This window comes from Chiloscyllium punctatum, chromosome 22 (assembly GCF_047496795.1).
Source record: "Chiloscyllium punctatum isolate Juve2018m chromosome 22, sChiPun1.3, whole genome shotgun sequence".
Taxonomy (NCBI): domain Eukaryota; kingdom Metazoa; phylum Chordata; class Chondrichthyes; order Orectolobiformes; family Hemiscylliidae; genus Chiloscyllium; species Chiloscyllium punctatum.
In genome coordinates, this window is record NC_092760.1 from 49,472,686 (window position 1) to 49,490,456 (window position 17,771).

Genomic DNA, 17,771 nt, shown 5'->3' on the forward strand with positions numbered 1-17,771 from the left:
CTCCAGTAGTGGGAGCAGGCCCAAGCTGTAGCAGCACCAGTGATAGTATAAGGTGCCTGTGCAGCTGAACACAGCTTCAAATAAGCAAAAAAGAAACGAAAAGCCAGAAAACAAACAAGCAAACAATCTCAATAAACAATAAAGAAAAAACAGAGAACTTCAGAATAAACTTCTCCTTAACACGAGGAAACAGAATCAGTCTCCTCTTTTAACACAGGGAGAAGAGCAGAGTTCTCTCCCTCAGAGCCAGCTGTCAGAGTGAACAGAACCCCTGACCCTCCTATTTCTTTTCTTTTTTCCCCCTTTTTTTTGCCCCTTACCCCCATACTACCTCCTAACTGCAGTAGTACTTATTTTTCCCCAGCACCCATGTTATGTGTGCAGGTTTGAGATACAGTGAAAGATGCAAGGTATACAAATCTTTATTCACTTTGCAGCACCAGGAAGAAAAGAAACACCCAAGTGGCCAGTGACAAGCAGTGCCCTTCTCATCAAAGGGCAATGCTGTGTGATCAAACAGTGAAGGGAAGGGCAGGGATTAAATCAAAATAGAGTTGGATGGGGAAATGGTACAGTCCACTCCCTGAAGTGCCCACCTTTCCCTGAAAATCTCCTGTTTTTTTTCCTGCATGAGGATAGCTCCCCAACATGTTCACCTTCCAAGTAATTGAACAAACACTACAGAGGCTGGTTTCCCGCCACCAAGTCACTCTGTGTTTACACATGGAGAGTCCTTGACACTGATGCAGCTCCCTCAGCAACAGCTCTCAGAGTGAACAGGATGTCTGACCCTTCTGTTTATTTACTTATTTTTTTCTGTCGTTTTTCTTTTTTCTTAACCCCCACACTACCGCCTAACTTCGGTAGTGCTTATTCTTTCCCCAGCACCCATGTTGTGTGTATGCAGGTGTGAGACACAGTGAGAGACACAAGGTGCATGAATCTTTATTCAGTATCCACCACCAGGAAGATAGGAAAACACCCGAGTGGCCAGTGACAAGCAGTGCCCTTCACAAAAGGGCAATGCTGTGTGATCAAACAGTGAAGGGGAGGGCAGGGATTAAATCAAAATAGAGTTGGAGGGGGAAATAATGCACTCCCTGCAGCGCCTACCTCTCCCTGAAAATCTCCTGTTTTTATTCCCCAGCACCCATGGTGTGCGTGTGTGTGTAGGTGAATATTCCTCTTTTTTTTTTTCTTTTTCTTTTTTTTCACCCAAGTGGCCAGTGACAAACAGTGCCCTTACCATCCTATTTATTTTTTTTTATTTTTTTCTTTGACAAGCAACACCCTGGTTAATTTTTTTAATAACCCCCACACTACTGCCTAACTGCGGTGGTGCTTATTTGATGTCCTCTTTTTTTTTTTTTATTTAACCCCCACACTACCACCTAAGTACGGTAGTGCTTATTTTTTCCCCAGCACCCATGGTGTGTGTGTGTGCGCAGGTGTGAGACACAGTGAAAGACACAACGTGCACGAATCTTTATTCAATTTCCACCACCAGGAAGATAGGAAAACACCCGAGTGGCCAGTGACAATCTCCTGTTTTTTTTTTTTTTTTTCTTTCTTTTTTAACACTCAAGTGGCCAGTCACAACTCCAGGGTGTCAGTGGACACCCGCGTGCTCCTTCTCTAAGGACACCCGGGGAATCTCCTGTTTTTATCTGTCAGCCAGGGCTCGCTGATTGGACCAGATTAACAGCTCCAATCAGGAAACTTGTATTATATGCGGTCCTCATTACAATCACTACAACTTCATTTTCTGAGCAACTGTAAATACGATTGAAAACTTTGAAGTAAGCTGATGTCCTGACTTTGACACCATGGTGGGGAGGAAGGTCATTAATGAAACAAATGAAAATGGTTGACCTAGAAACTTCTGAAGTGACATCCTGTTGCTAAAAGATTGGTCTGTAACCATAGCCATTTTCTTTTGTGCTAGGTATGACATCAAATAGTGGAGAGTTTCACCCAATTCACAACTTGATATTTATGGTTAATCTACTCTACTGACTAAGATTACAGAACTGCTGAGCAGTAGGGTCATCTGGGACAAAAGTTGGAACTTCCCATTGGGGAAAAAAAAATGCTTCATGACAAATAATGTTTTGTGTGTGAGATTAAAAAGTACATTACCTGTTTTGAGATATATTCAGTGATTCTATTTAAATCAGCACCTCATCACTATAGTTAACTGTAATGGTTGACAGTCTAATTTCCCTTCTTATAAAGTATATGTAAGTAATGTTATGAACACTGATCAAATGTTCATAATTATACAGTATATTGATTTTGAGCCTCCTTGTGAAATACACAACTCTCCCCAGATAGCAAGAGAAAGTGAGGACTGCAGATGCTGGAGAATGTCGTTTGTTCAGTATTGTCTCCTCATTCTAACAGTTATTGATTTATCTTGGAACATCACTTCATCATGATGATTATCCTCTTGTACAAATCTAAAGGATATTCATAGGTGAACTCGATGTTGAGAGTATTATAGCTGCATTTTATTCTGATTTCCATATTATTTTACTTTCCAGCATCATTCACTGAATAATGGTAATAGCTTTTGGGTTTCTTTTTTTCTCTCCTTAACTGATAGCCAAAGCACACCTACAACAAACAGGCTACCGACTTGAATTTGTACTTGGGTAGTTCATGATCTATATGGCTCAGTACCATAATGTACCAGAATCTAATTATCATAGGACCTCTACAGAGGGAAGCCATTTGGCCCATCAAGTCTGCACTAACACTCCAAAGAGCATCCCACCCAGATTCAGTCCCAGTCCCCTACTGTATCCCATAATCCTGCATTTCCCATGGCTAATCCACCTAGCCTGCACATCTTTGAACTATGGAAGCAAACAGGAGCATCTGGAGACAGCACACAGACATAGGGAGGAAGTGCAAACTGCACACAGACAGTTACCTGACGCTGGAATCAAACTGGGTCCCTGGTATTGTGAGGCAGCTGTGCTAACCACTGAGCTGCTGTGCTGCCCATGGCATGCAGTCATGAGTTGTTGATGTTAACAGACATACTCTGCTTTTAAAGGTGTAGCAACTTCACTGATTGTATTGTGAAAATAATTGTAAATCTGGTTAAACCTGTCATGTTGGATTCCAGTTTCTTTTTGTGAATTAATGTTGCTGCTGCATAAATTTCTGTGGTCATGTTCAGTCAGCCACATTAATAACAGTAATTGACTCTCAAATCGGGGAGTCCAGAACTAGAGGGCATAGGTTTAGGGTGAGAGGGGAAAGATATAAAAGAGACCTAAGGGGCAACTATTTCACGCAGAGGGTGGTACGTGTATGGAATGAGCTGCCAGAGGAAGTGGTGGAGGCAGCAGCAACATTAATTCACAAAAAGAAACTGGAATCCAACATGACAGGTTTAACCAGATTTACAATTATTTTCACAATACAATCAGTGAAGTTGCTACACCTTTAAAAGCAGAGTATGTCTATTAACATCAATTGCAACATTTAAGAGACATTTGGATGGGTATATGAATAGGAACGGTTTGGAGGGATATGGGCCGGGTTCTGGCAGGTGGGACTAGATTGGGTTGGGATATCTGGTCGGCATGGACGATTGGACTGAAGGATCTGTTTCCATGCTGTACATCTCTATGACTCTATAAATGCATACTAATTAGTGTTTGGAATCAGTTTAGAGATTGGCATTGACCAAATTTACTCCATTGCAGAATTTGTTAGATAATTTTCGTAAGGAATGAATAAACATGTATGATTTGCATATTAATGTGATCAGTGTTAGTCAGAATTGTAGGCTAAAAATAGCCATTTTTGAAGTGATTTATGCTTGTGATATGTCCTTCTACAGAATTGTTGGCAGTCTGGTCGGTGCTGTTCAGAAAAATCTTGATAGTTTTTAGATACTCATGCCTTCTGGTTGAGTCATCTGTTATGGTTAGTTGTGTTTCAGACTTGTTAGAATAGATACAACAACACAGCTAAACATTTAACAAATAATAATATTTCAACAGTATATTAACTTTTTTAAAAATTTGGTTGATTTTTGCTGTAGAAGAGCTTATGTAACCACTGGAGTTTACATTTCATTGTGAACACAAAACTAGTTATTTCAATAAGATGAGTGAAAACAAGGACTGCAGATGCTGGAAACCAGAGTCTAGATTAGAGTGGTGCTGGAAAAGCACAGCAGGTCAAGCAACATCCGAGGAGCAGGAAAATCGACGTTTCGGGCAAAAATCCTTCATCAGGATTTCACGAAGATGTCCCATCCCAAATCTGAAGATGGCTCTGTCTCAACATAATGGTATACCACATGTACTGGGTCCCCGTTGTCCATCATGTACGTAATGTCTTCATAGAATTCCAAAAGATTAGTTAAGCACAACCTGTCCTTCATGAACCTATACTGCATCAGTGCAATGGGACAATTTCTATCCAGTCGCTTTGTTGTTCCTTCCTTGAAAACAGACTCCAGCATCTTCTTCATGACAGAGGTTAAGCTAACAGGTCTATAATTCTCCAACTTCTATCTACCACATTTTTTTAAACAGTGCTGTCACATTTGCTGTTTTCTAATCTGCTGGAACTGCCCCAGAGTCCAGCAAAGTTTGGAAAATTACTGCGAGTGCACTTGTTATTTCTCCCACCATCTCTTTTAGCACCCTAGGATGCATTCCATCAGGGCCAGGAGACTTGTCTACTCTTAGCTCCATTAGCTTGCCCAACACTACCTCTTCTGTGATTGTTTCGAGGTCCTCATCTACCTTCTTCTCCTTGTCAGTTACTGGCATGTCATTCGTGTCCTCCACTGTGAAGACTGATATAAAATACCTGTTTAATGCCTCAGCCATTTCATCATATCCCATGACTAAATGCCCCTTCTCGTCCCTCTAGAAGACTAGTGTTGACTTTTACCACTATTTTTCGTTTTATTTATTCATATAAACTTTTGCTATCTGTCTTTTTTTCTCATGTTCTATCTTACTTTTCTTTATCGCTCTTTTTGTGGCTTTCTGTTGACCTTTAAAGCTTTCCCATTCTTCTAGCCTCTTGCTGATCTTGGCCACTTTGTATGCCTTCTCTTTCAATTTGACAGCCTCCCTTATTTCCTTAGAGACCCATGGCAGATTACCACATTTCTTACAGTCCTTCCTTTTCACTGGAATATACATTTGCTGAGCACTTTCAAAAATTGTTTTGAAAGTCCTCCATTGTTCGTCCACTGTCCCACTATAATGTCTTAGTTTCCATATACTTTAGCCAACTCCTCTCTCATCCTATTGTAGTCTCTCTTGTTTAAGCACAGGACCCTGATATTGGATTTTATCTTCACACTTTCTCTCTGTATTTTATTCTAAATTCAACTATACTGTGATCGCTCCTTCCAAGAGGATCCCTAACTATGAGGTCATTAATTATTCCTGTCTCATTACACCGGACCAGGTATAGGATAGCTTGCTCCCTCATGGGATCTATTACATACTGTTCAAGAAAACAATCACGGATCCACTCAATGAACTCCTTCTCAACTCTACCCTGACCGAGCTGGTTTGACCAATCGACATGTGGATTAAAATCCCCATGATAATTGTCATACATGTTTACAGGCATTAGTTATTTCTTTGTTTATTCCCCCTGCCCCCACCATGTGATATTATTTGGTGGTCTATAGACTATCCCTATCAGTGACCTTTTCTTCTTGGACTTAACTAATAAATTGCTAACACTCAGTTTTAATTCTTGTGGGAAGTCTTGGCTCCCTATTCCATTATAGCCTTGGTCCCAACATTGACAAGAAGCTGAATTCCAGAGCTGAGGTGAGAGTGACTTCACCTAACATCACACTAGTATTTGACCAAGTATAACATTAATCAGCCCTAGCAATATTGAGATCAGTAGACAGCGGGACAAATGCCACCCTAGTTGGGATTAATATGTAGCACAAAGAAACATGATTGTCATTGTTGGACACATTTAATAGTGCCCTGCTTTAGGGCAGTTTCCTCGAACCAATCCTCTTAATCTGCTTTAACAATGTTATATCTTCCATCATCAGGTCACAAGTGGGGATTTTTGCTGATGATTGCACAGTGCTCAATTTCATTACAACTCCTCATAACGGTGCAATCCATATCTGCTTATGGCAAGACCTGGACAGGTTCAAGCCCAGGTTAAAATGTAGCACATAACAACTGTGCCACACAAGAGTATTAACATCCCTTTACATTCAAGGGATGCATTATATTGATGAATTTCCCACCATCGGAGTCCTGAGAGCGGCTTGATCAGAAATGTAACCTGATAAATACAGGGTCTATAGGAGGAGGTTAGAGCTGTGTTTTCTGGGTGAGTAATTCACCTCTAGACTAGAATCCCTACAGTGTGGAAACAGGCTCTACAGTGTGGGAACAGGCCCTTCGGCCCAACAAATTCACACCAACCCTTTGAAGAGTAATCCACCCAGACCCATTCCCCTACCCCACTAAACTATCTATACAGTGACGAATGTACCTAGCCTATGCATCCCTGAACACTGGGGGCAATTTAACATGGTCAATTCACCTAACTTGCACATCTATGGATTGTGGGAGGACACTGGAGCACCAGGAGGAAACCCACACAGACACTGGGAGAATGTGCAAACTCCACACAGACAGTCGCCTGAGGCTGGAATCGAACCCGGGTCCCAGGCGCTGTGAGGCAGCAGTGCTAAGCATTGAGCCACCAAACTATTCTGTTATGCACCAGGCCAGACCCCCTCAAAACACTTCAGGAAGGTAACCCAGATCCTAATTTTTCTAGTTGAGAAGATGTAAAGTGGATATTCCAGAGGGGATGCAGCTGGTCAAAACCCCTCTGTTTCAAAGAAAACAGAATTTATTTACAGAGTACTGAATGAAACACAAACAAGAGACTACAGAATAACTTAACCTATCCAAAAACCCAATACATCATGCCAACTTAATGATGCAGCTCCAAATTCCTGCAACAATCCTCATGAATACCCCTTGGCAAAAAAGGTAAAATCAAATACAGGGTCTTACAGGAGAGAGAGCAAAAGAGAGAGAGAGAGAGAGAGAGAGAAAGAGATTCAGCATGGAACACCTTCTTCTATTTAGCTGTTTCTTTGACCAGAAGCTGCAAAAATACTGGCTGCTAAACCCAACCAAATCAGAGTAAAGCTGAGCTAGGAGAACTGGCCATTCCCCTCTCATTGTTCAAGTGGTTTCTTAACTTGTAAGCCTTTTTTCTGAGGCAGTATCTGCTAGCTACATTCAAACTGGCTCTAACACTTCTCCAAACCAGACAGAATGGAACTTCTGTGTTTATGACTCAAACAGGAAAAAAAAACTTGTTACAGTAGCATCATCCTCACACCTTTCACCCTCAGCCAAGCATCTTAACAGCACATTTTCAGCCATCAGAATTCTTTCCCTTCCACGATCACTTGAGTTTCTTTTGTGGAAGGTATTAATTTACTTTCACTGACTTAACGGAATCCGGTCTGTGGCCTGCAGTTATTTGCTCTTCAAATACTCACCTATCAAGACAATTCCTGCAAACCCAAAGGTCTGTTGTGCTACTGTCCAAATCCTGTGCTTTAACAGGATCACTGATGTGTGATAAATATTACAAAAGAAAGCATGTTTCACAGGCATCATGGTTATTCCGTGTTTGCAATTCTCAACTTGGACTTGGTTGGAATGAAGGATGTATGCCTGTCTTTTGGGGGACCAGAGGAAATGACCACCCCTTCAACATCTTATATTGACACACAATATCTCATAAAGACATTGGATATAGCATATAGGAGGAGACCTATCTTTTAGGTTATGACTTCACACATGGCACAAGCCAGGACTGTGATAGAATAGATCTTGAATGAGTGCAGTTCCAATAATGTTCAAGAAGCTCATCAACATCCAAGACAAAGGGGCCATTTAACTGGCACCCCATCCACCACTTTAAGCATTCATGACTTCAGCAATGGTGCATTATGACTATCATATGTGCCATCAACAAGATACACTCCAGCAGCTCGTTAAAGCTTCTTGGCAACAGTTGTGAAACTTGTGACGGCCACTACCATCAAAGATAAAAGGCTGTGAGCGTTTCAGACCACTTCCACCTGTAAGATCCATAATCCTGAGTTGGAAATAAATCAACCTTCTTTCACATCAGTGCGCAAAAGGTTTGGAACCCCCATCCTAACAACACAGTGGTGTACCTTAGTCAAACATTTTGCAGGACTGTCTATCCTTTTGGGGAAATTAAAAATGGTAATTACTGGTCTTGCCAATGATGCCCACAACCCTTGAATAACATTTTCAAAAACAAAAGCACAAGAATGTGCCCAAAAACACCTTTTATTTTGGTTGAACAGCATAACTCAACACATTTCTATTTCCCAACAATCACAAAATACACCTAATCTGTTTTTACTTTGCTCATTTGACCTGTGAAAACTTAAAAGGAATATTGCTCGATAATAAGTGCAAACCTTTAAACTTTGCTGATGATTCCATGTGCAATGTTTAACTTTTATATTAGATATTTCACAATATTATATTCTTTAACCTCTCTTCAAATGACCTTTTTCTTTTGAACTATCAGGTCAAGGTTCAAAGAGATAATTATTTTATGCTCAACACTTCACTGATGAGGCTGAATTAATCTAGTTTAAGGTTTAACTTTCATCATATGACCTATTGGAAGCAATTTTTTTTAAGTCAGTCCCATATCACTGCACTAAATAATCCTGTTTTAAATAAATATCTGTTAAATTTCCAAAATATTTAAGTTATTGCTTGCATCTAACAAAATACACATTCTCCTGTCAATCTTTCTTTAATTGTTTTCATTTGATAGTGCAATTGATGCCAACCTTCTTTGTTCTTTATGTTGTCCCCACATGCTGTTATGAGTATAATGGAATGCATCGTAAAATCCACAACAGTCTAAAGATGAATTGATATCTCACATTTACAGCTGGGACACATAATTGTGTCAAATATATTTCTGTCATTTCTTTTTCTGTATTGTCAAATATGACTTAATTGGAATTGTTTTTGATTCTGAAGAGGTGACGAAATCATCCAATATAAGATCAGATGTATAGCTACTTTTGTGGAGCATCATCAACTTTAATTTGTAGTTATTTTGAAATTTGATAACGGTCATTACAGAATGCAATCTATATAATTTTAGGAGTGACTGTATGTAATCTGCAGAATTTAGAAAATTGATGAATGCTGTTGGATTCTATGCATACATCACATAGATGGAGACCATCTAGCCCAGTGTTCCTGTGCTAGCTCTGAGCATGATCTAATTATGTCCACGCTCATGCTAAAGTAGGCTATTGTACAAAATGCAGAGGAATGGGATTGTGGGAGATATAGCAGTTTGGATCAGTAATTGGCTTGCTGAAAGAAGACAGAGGGTGGTGATTGATGGGAAATGTTCATCCTGGAGTCCAGTTACTAGTGGTGTACCGCAAGGGTCGGTATTGCGTCCACTTCTGTTCGTCATTTTTATAAACGACCTGGATGAGGGCGCAGAAGGGTGGGTTAGTAAATTTGCAGACGACACTAAGGTCGGTGGAATTGTGGATAGTGACAAAGGATGTTGTAGGTTACAGAGAGGCATAGATAAGCTGCAGCGTTAGGCTGAGAGGTCGCAAATGGAGTTTAATGCAGACAAGTGTGAGGTGATTCACTTTGATCAGCGTATCTGGAATGCAAAGTACTGGGCTAATGGTAAGATTCTTGGTAGTGTAGATGAGCAGAGAGATCTCGGTGTCCATGTACACAGATCCTTGAAAGTTGCCACCCAGGTTGACAGGGTTGTTAAGAAGGCATACAGTATTTTAGCTTTTATTAATAGAGGGATCGAGTTCCGGAACCATGTTACGCTACAGCTGTACAAAATTCTGGTGCAGCCGCACTTGGAGTATTGTGTACAGTTCTGGTCACCACATTATAAGAAGAACGTGGAAGCTTTTGAAAGGGTGCAGAGGAGAGTTACTAGGATGTTGCCTGGTATGGAGGGAAGGTCTTACGAGGAAAGGCTGAGGGACTTCATTAAAGAGAAGAAGGTTGAGAGCTGACTTAATAGAGACATATAAGATAATGAGAGGGTTAGATAGGGTGGACAGGAAGACCCTTTTTCCAAGAATGGTGATGGGGAGCACGAGGGGGTATAACTTTAAATTGAGGGATGATAAACATAGGACAGATGTCAGAGGTAGTTTCTTTACTAGAGAATAGTAATGGCATGGAATGCTTTGACTGCAATGGTAATAGATTCGCCGACTTTAAGTCATCATTGGACAAGCATATGGACGTACATGGAATAGTGTAGGTTAGATGGGCTTCAGATTGGTATGACAGGTTTGCACAACATCGAGGGCCGAAGGCCTGTACTGCGCTGTAATGTTCAATGCTTCTATGTATTCCCTCAGTTTCATGCCTACTATCCAGAACATAACCTGTTTAAAATACCCATCCCTGTCAGCCTGCTGTAGTTGCAAGGGAGCAAACTAATGAGACATTTTACATGCTGAAATGCTTTCTTACATTGCAATACATTCCATGGTGTTGCATTTGCTTAAATGTTGCTGTTTCTAAAAGCGTAGTCTCTATTGGTGTTTTTGAGAAGGAAGCGTTACAGTAATGCTTTAAAATAAGCCTTCTGCATTTGTCATTATTGTCCACTTTTAAGGTTTGAATTATGTATTAAAAGTTAAAAGGAATAGGATAGAAAGATACTTCGCAACTTTCTTTCATCACTAAACAGTCCTGCAGTAGAACTTAATGTTATAAAAATAATTTGTTAAATATGGGATTTAATCAGAATCTCTTTCCAAATATGGGGGGCAACTTTAAAATACATCACAAAATGTAACAACTTGCTCCGGTTTATTCTTTCCAGCCTTTTCTTAATTAGAACAAAAACTTGCATTTGTACCTTTTTAAAATAATAATCCATCTTAAGGTAGTTCATTGGATCATTGTAGAACAGAGTATGGCTGAGAGTCACATATTCAGCCATATGATCCAAACCTTGGTCAAAGAGATAAGTACTAAGGAGTGTCTTAAAAGGAAGAAAATGAATAGCGAGTTTTCGGAAGAGCTTGATGCCAAGGCACCTGAGGGCGCAGGCAACAATAGTGTAGCTATTACAAAAATGGATGTACAAGAGATCAGAAATAGAGAATGTAGATATCTTGGAAGATTATGGAGCTGGAGAAGGTCACAGAGATATGAGTGGGTGAGGCCATGGAGGAATTTGGAAAAAGGGTGAGAATTTAAAAATTCTTGACTGAGATCCAGCATAGTTTAGCAAGAATTAGATAATCATAGAGTCATAGAGAAGTACAGCACAGAAATTGACCCTTTGGTCCAACAATAGAAGATATTAGTTAGGTAGGATATCATTTGTGATTATGAGAACTGTTTTGATACCGTGACAAAGGTGCTGAAAGTGAAGACGAGGACAGTAGAGTTTCAGATTACTTCAATTATCCAGATTTGTGATGGCAGAATGCTGAATGAAGAATCAGAAAAATGATGGAATAGTTGAGGTGTCACAGGCATGAATGAGGGTTTCTGCAGCAGATGAGCTGAGACATAAAATCAGGAGGAGGTAATAGGCAGCCGCAGTGAGTGCAGGAGATTAGGTTGGAAACTCACTTCTGGATTGATTGTGACAGCCAAGGTGTAAACAGTTTGGCTTCATTTCATTGCTGTGAGGGAGGGTGATGGAATGAGTAACTAGGGAATGGAGATTGCAGCGGACCCCAAAAACAATGGCTACAGTCTTCCCAATATTTAATTGAAGAAAATTGCTGCCTATCTAGTACTGAATGTCAAATAAGAACGTAATATAAAAACAGCATAATAATTCAACAATAGAGGAGGAGTCGAGAGGTGATGATGGGGGTGAAAGTTAATGCTATGCCTTCAGGTTATGTACTGAGAGCCCACATGATGCTGAGAGGTAAGATGGGGATAACAATAGATCCATGTGGGACACTAGAGGTAGTGGTGACCAATCAAGAAGAGAATCCAGGCAAGTGAGAGTGGAACCAGGACAGAGCAGTCCAACTTAGATGGATGACAGCAAAGAGGCAGTGGAAGAGGGTAGTGTGGTCAAAGGTTGCAGACAGTCAAGAAAGTCAAGGCGGGAAACTTTGTCATAGTTATTTAGGATGTGGTTTGTGACTTTGAGAGCTGTTTTGATACTGTGGCAAAGGTGAAACTTGCTTTGAAGGTTTCAAACGTGAACTTTTGGAAAAATGGGAGTAGGTTTGGGATACGTCATCAAGGACTTTGAGGAAAGAAAGAGCAGAAATGCGACAGTTCTTTGTGAGGATAGAATGGTCAGGATTTGGCTTTTTGAGGAGAGGGTGATGATAGCAGAGAAAGTAGGGTTTTAGAAGATGCTCCGCAGTATTTACTGGATTACTCAGGAACTATATTTATGCAGTTAATATATACATATATGTATATGATGGAAAATTCTCCACCTCCTTGAATGGATGGAGCTCTGAGTTCACAAAACATTTATACTGGCCAGGAGGAAGCAGATCCCTGGATTAAAACTCATCTATCCTTTAAACATTCACTCCATGATCAACGACTCTCATCAGTAGCCGTGTGTACCATGTACAAGATGCATTGTAGGAACTGCTGAGGCTCTTTCGAAAGTACCTTCCAAATCCACTTTTCAAAGTGGTGATTAGGACCAGAGTCCAGAAATCCCATGCCCATTTCTGACAGATCTCATTTCACTGGTAAGGAGAAGGTGGAAGGTGTGCCTTCTAAATGAAGGAAACCCAAACTCCGCGGGTCTATCACAATTCGCTGCTGAGTTCAAACTGATCCCATTTTTGCAAGGAGCTTTTCCCAAGGTGGGTGTGGTGTGATGGAAAATCTTTCAGTTTAACATACCTGCATCATAAATGAAAATCCAGCTGGTTTAAGTATATAGATCACTGAATTCTGTCAAAACAGAAGTATTATGGAAGCAAACATTAAACATTTATGCATACAGCATGCTTTAAAATTAAAATCTTGTGGTATTGAATTGTGCCTGCAGGGGTTTGTACTGTAAGTATGTTTCATCATCATGAAGTATTTGAGATGCTTGTATCTGTAGGTGTTCAGTAGAATGATAGGTAATCTTATTGAAACATATGGGGGAGGTGGGGTGTTATAAATGTGGATCTGAGACCACCATTAGAGGACCTGTGATCTTTTTGAACAGTGGAGCATGTTTGTGTGTACACACAGTTCATGTGCAACCCTGCCCTATACAAAAATCGCGCAATACAAACCACACTTGAAGTGCTGGCAATCTAATTGCGTTATAGTCAACAAACTCTTTAAACGTTTGCACTTTAGAAACAGCATTCCCTATTCATCCAATCACATTACAGCCAATTTGTAACAAAAGTCGCATTATGCATATACCACGGCCTGTTTGTTGATTACTTTGGAGGATGTAGCAATTGTATGAAATAAAGAACTGTTGATGTATCAGGTGTAGGTATGAAACAGTCCAATGAATGATGGTACAGTGCAATTGACCAAGTAGCTTTCTAGTTGGCTTTAATGATACCAGTGGAAGGTAATAGGAGTAATTTCTCTTTTGTTCATTTCTGTAGTTTACCTGTTCCATTGTTATCCATGAATGGACCTTCTGAGTATTTGCTCACAAATTAGGGACTCTCTCATGTAATTTATTAGAGTTTATGCACATTGTTACTCTGGAGTTCATTGCAACACATCATAAGATCTTATTGTTATAATATTCATATCATACAGTCATCTAAATATTTGCTGAAACTATGAGGGAATGACATTTATTTTTAAATACTTCCTAAACATAAATGTACACATTGCATTGATAACAAGTGTATCATGCAAGTCAAAATATAAAAAAAAATTTAGGTTGTCACATGTTTGATGTTGTCATGCTTAGACCATAAATTATTTTTCATGGAAGAGACAAACATATAAAATAGAAACAGAAGTAGGCCGTTGGCCCCTTAAGCTTGGTCTGCCATTCAATAAGGTTGTAGCTGAACTAATGGTATTTTGAATGGCCCATTCCCATTTACCAAGATAACCTCCAATTGCCTTGCCTAACGAAAATTGATCTATCTCTGCCTTGAAAATATTTAATGACTGCATCTCCACCATCTTCTGAGGCAGACAATTCCAGACTTGTGCAACCCTCTGAAGAAAAAAATGTTCTCTTCATCTTTGCTAAGACCAAGTCCCAATTTTAAGATAGCATTTCCTATCTCTGAACTCCCACACTTCAAGAAATATCCTTTCTGTGTCCACTTTGTAAAGACCATTCAGGATCTTATACATTTCAATTAAGTCACCCCTCACTCTTTTAAACTCCAGGTGGAATAAGCCCAGTCTATCCAATCCATCCTCATAAGACAATCCATTCATTGTCCTTAATATCCACTCCAGGTATTAAGCTGGTAAACTGCCTGTGAATCACCACCACCACCAACAACACATTTACATCTGTCTTAAATAAGGAGACCAGAATTGCACATAATATTCAGAATATTCCCTTTATACCTGAAGTATAGCATCCTTGCACTTGTGTTCAGTTCCTCTCGCACTAAAGGATCGCCTTCTCAATTACATGTTGTCCCTGCATACTAACATTTTATGATTCGTGCATGAGAACACTTAATTCCCACTGCACCTCCAAATTCCACAGTCGTTCTCAGTCTTCACATTTTTCCCATATGGTGCTCCATCCGCCAGATTTTTGGCCAGTTATTTAACCTTTCTATATCCATCTGCAAACTCCTTATGACTTCTTCACAATGTACTTTCCTAACTAACTTTGTGTAATTTGCAAATTTTGCTATCATACTGTTGTTTCCCTCATTTTTATCAGAGATGTAAGCTGCTGAATGTCTTGAGTTGTCTGTTTGTGAATGATAGCACCAGAACATGGCAGGAATGTTTCCAGCTTCAAAGCAGTATGATTCAATTATTCTTGTTTACAAAATCCACTGCTTTGTTGTGGATTTATAACCTGTCTGGCTATGGCTTCAATAGTTTCCTTTAATAATGAAATGTGCAAGAGTTTTAATGCATTTGACTAGCAAGCGATTTTGGAATGAATAAAGTTGGTTAAAGGAGTTATGTGTTAGAATCAGAATTGCTTCAATTATAAAATGACTACATGTATTGTTGACATTGAATAAGTGTTATTGTCAATAGATGATTACCTGTACTGCTGTCCAATTTGCTATATTGCAGCTGATCTAGTACAGGACGCTCAGCTTATCCAATTCCACTTGTCCTGCTGCTATGGTTCCCGAGTAGAAAACTGCATACATAATGAACTCATTGCCCTGCTGTCTTATGTTTCTCTGGAGAATTAGTGGCTGGCTGAATAAGTCAGTTAAAAGTTGCACTACTGGAAAGCATTTTATTTTTAATTAATAATACTCAGTGGCAGACTATGTTGGTATGCTAAAACCAAAGCTCGTACATAAAGAACGTAAGAACAAGAATGGGTCATTTGGCCCTTTGAGCCTTCTCAGCCATTTAATCTGCTCATGGGTGACTTGATTGTGCCCCTAATTCTTTTTTCATTTACGCACTCACTACCACCCATTTCCCATCCCCCACCCCCTCACTCTCTTCTTTATACATCAAAAATCTGTCTACTTCAGCCCTGTAGATGTTCAATGACCCAGCCTTGCAGCACTTTACTAGTTGTAGACTGAGAATTTAAAAATAGCCCCATTCATTTCCACTCTGTTTCCTCTATTCATGTTAATATACACCTCTGATTCCAAGAGCCCTTATCACATTTCTTTTGAAAATCCTGGTGTACTATACTGGCTTGTCCCTTGTTATATGCCTTGCTTTTTAATTTTCAAACAACTTGGATAAATTCATCAGACACAATTACCTTTTCATAACAGCATATTGACTGATTGTAGAATAAATGTCTATACTCTTGCAACTATTTCCTTTGGATTAAATTCCATCTACTTCTAAATGAAAAGTATAAGACCAACAGACCTATAGTTTCCTGCTTTCCATCTCCCTCTCTTGACGATAGTTTTTCAATCCACTGGGACCTTTCCAGAAAGGAGGAAACTTTGGAAAATCACAACCAATGCATCTAATCCCTTTGCAGCCACTTACTTTAGTGACTGCTTTTCTTCAACAAATTTGTTAAAAGTGATGAAGTTTGGAATAAACTTGCAATGGAATTCACTCCATTTTCTAAGCCTTCACATCTTGTTTAAACTCCTCCCTACAGACCTAGTTAAATAATTCACCAGGATAATCCTACCAGCAGCATTCCCAACATAGTAGACCACAGTAGCTGGATCTTATCCCTCCCACTCCCGCATCCCAGTCCTCAGCCACACAGGCTACAAGAAAATCTTACTTGTTGGACAAATACAAAGACTATGCTTCTCCAGCGTTATCTTCAGGCTGCCCATACCTTCTAACTACTAGTCATGCCTTCCCCATCCTTCTCGCAGATCAAATCTGAAGCACTTAACCTAATCAACGTAACTGTCTTATGTGACAAGTATTAAGGAAATGTTTTCCTTTCTAATGCACCAGAATGTCCAAATTTTGGGTTCTTGCTCATCAACTCTGAGCAAAAGGTTCTTAAGCTGCAAATATTACAGAAGTTGTTGCTCTGCATCATGCTGCTAGCCCATCAGTTTCTAGAATACGTCACCTTCTGTAGCATCTATATTATATAGTGTTTAATTAATTTTGATTTCAAGTTTAGAAATACCACTGTAATTATCTGTAGTTATATGGTTTCATTAGTTAAGCTGTAAGTTTAATTATAGTTCTATCTCCAGTTTTAGCTTAAACTAGTTTTGAGGAAAAAAGCCTTAAATTCAGCAACCAATCACCTATCTCCTAGCATAATTATTGCCTCTGGATTTTAACTCTCTGATCTCGATGTCTCATTCTCCCTATTCTAGCCTTGATGAAAACTAAGATTGCTTCTCTCACAGTCTGTCCATTCTGTGTTCTGTAGAGCTAATCTTAGTCATTCTTGCTTTTTTTCCTTATAATCATTCGTTTGATGTCGGCTTTGCAGGTCGGCCAGCATTTATTGCCCACACCCAGTTGCCCTTGTGAAGGTGGTGGTGAGTTGCCTTCTTGAACTGCAGTAGTCTACATGCTATAGGTTGACCCACAATGTGTTTAGGGAGGGCATATCAGGATTTTGACCCAACAACAGTGAAGGGATGGCAATATATTTCCAAGTCATGATGGTGTGTGGATTGAAGAGGAACTTGCAAGTGGTGGTGTTCCCAGGTATCTGCTGCCCTTGATCTTCTAGATGATAATGGTCGTGGGTTTGAAAGGGGTTATCTTAGGACCTTTGGATCTCTGCACTGAACCTTGTAGATAGTATGCACTGTTGCTACTGAGCATAAGTGGTGGATGAAGTAGATGCTTGTGGATGTGGTGCCAGATAAGTGGCTCCTTTGTCCTGGATGGTGTCAAGCTTATTGAGTGTTGTTGGAACTGCACCCGTCCAAACAAGTGGGAATATTCCAACACACTCTTGACTTGTGCCTTGCCTCAAAGATGGCTTTGAGGAGTCAAATGTCAAGGGCAGTGGTTAGGTTGCCTCTACTCAAAAACTTTATCTCAGACATTTGTAAATTTACTACAGCGGAATTTTTTTTTATTTTCACTGGCCAAATAATCAGATTTTATACA